The sequence below is a fragment of the Pelodiscus sinensis genome, chromosome 4 (genome assembly GCF_052426305.1).
Source record: "Pelodiscus sinensis isolate ZL-2025 chromosome 4, ASM5242630v1, whole genome shotgun sequence".
In the NCBI taxonomy this organism is placed as follows: Eukaryota; Metazoa; Chordata; order Testudines; family Trionychidae; genus Pelodiscus; species Pelodiscus sinensis.
In genome coordinates, this window is record NC_143055.1 from 5390788 (window position 1) to 5391118 (window position 331).

The window sequence follows — 331 nt, forward strand, 5'->3', positions numbered from 1 at the left end:
AGCCCCTCCCCCGGCTAGAGCTCTGCCCCGCCCCCCATCAGCCCCTCCCCCCGCTAGAGCTCTGCCCCTTCCCCCATCAGCCCCTCCCCCGGCTAGAGCTCTGCCCCTCCCCCCATCAGCCCCTCCCCCGGCTAGAGCTCTGCCCCTCCCCCGGCTAGAGCTCTGCCCCTCCCCCCATCAGCCCCTCCCCCGGCTAGAGCGCTGCCCCTCCCCCCATCAGCCCCTCCCCCCGCTGGAGCTCTGCCCCGCCCCCCCAGCCGCCCCTCCTCGCGGCTCTTCCCCCCGCTAGAGTTTTGCCCCTCCCCTCGGTGACGTGTCACCGCCTCGCGAC